We start from the raw sequence: 1,226 nt of genomic DNA on the forward strand, positions 1-1,226 counted from the left end.
TAATCTACCCTTATATACACTTAGTCTCTACACAGGCCATGTGGATGACCCATGTGTACCAATAGGCTGGAGGGCTCTTGTGGTTGGGTCATGGGCGTGGGCAATCAGTCTGGGCCTTGTTTTGACTTGTCCAGGAGTGGTTTGGCAGTTCCAGGGCGTGTGGTAACTGCCATAGGCGAAAGGGCGCAATCTGTACCATTGATTAAATCAATGGCCAGAAATGATACCGAAGGGATGCAATGGTTAAGAAGTAACCACCCTTCTCCTATATAAGGAAGGCAAGTCCGTGCATTTGCAGGCACGCCAGGGCTTCCTTCTACACCCTGAAACACAAAGAATCCAGAGAAAAAAATACAGAGAGTTGGTCGGATTCCCAATCCAAGACCCATGGTGGTGTGAAGGCCATAAAGAGAAGTTTTGGGGTAGATCAAGGGGGAAGTTGAGAACGTCCCTCTGAACGGTTTTGATCATTGTTAACAACACCCAAAGCCTTATCTGGAGCCTGTGAACACACGAAAATGGTGAGGAAAGGAGGGAGTTGGCCGGAATCCATTCCCAAGGGCCAATGCAGCCTTAAAGGGAGATTGGTGTGGAAAGCAGTTTCATGGGAAACAAAGAGGGAAGTGATGCACGACCTTTGGATGGTGATTGATCATGGATGATCCTGTCAAAGGCTTCCCCTGTGTCTTGGGAACACACGCAATTGGTTAGGAGAGAAGGGGGAAGGCTTGACTCCACTCTCAAAGGCATGAACAGCCTTGAAGATGGATGCAGTATAGAAACTGGTTTCATGGAAGTTCCATGGAAGGAGGGATGGGCACGAACCATGGTTAGATCTTATCAATGCTGGGAGTATGTGATAAGGGTTTGATGAAGGGTGCTAGGAGGTGCATGGACGCCCCTGATGAGGTAACAGGTGGGGACTGCAGACCATTTGACATAGTCTGGTACATTATGGGCAGATCTGGTCCTGCAGTTACACCTTACTCTGTTTTATGGTTATTAATCATATTATTCATTCTTCTTATGATTGAGATTGATGATTAGACATAGTAGCACTGAACCATGGCTTGGCCGGTTCAGAAGAACCCTCCATGGCCTTGGTGTGGCAGCTAAGTCTGGATCCCCTACTTCTTGATGGATTTATGGCGATCTGACTTTGGAATCCTCTTAGTGGTGAATTATCATGATTTATCATGGTATTTGGGGATTTTTATCTGATTGAT

The sequence above is a fragment of the Brassica napus genome, unplaced genomic scaffold, assembly GCF_020379485.1.
Source record: "Brassica napus cultivar Da-Ae unplaced genomic scaffold, Da-Ae ScsIHWf_1220;HRSCAF=1744, whole genome shotgun sequence".
NCBI lineage: Eukaryota > Viridiplantae > Streptophyta > Magnoliopsida > Brassicales > Brassicaceae > Brassica > Brassica napus.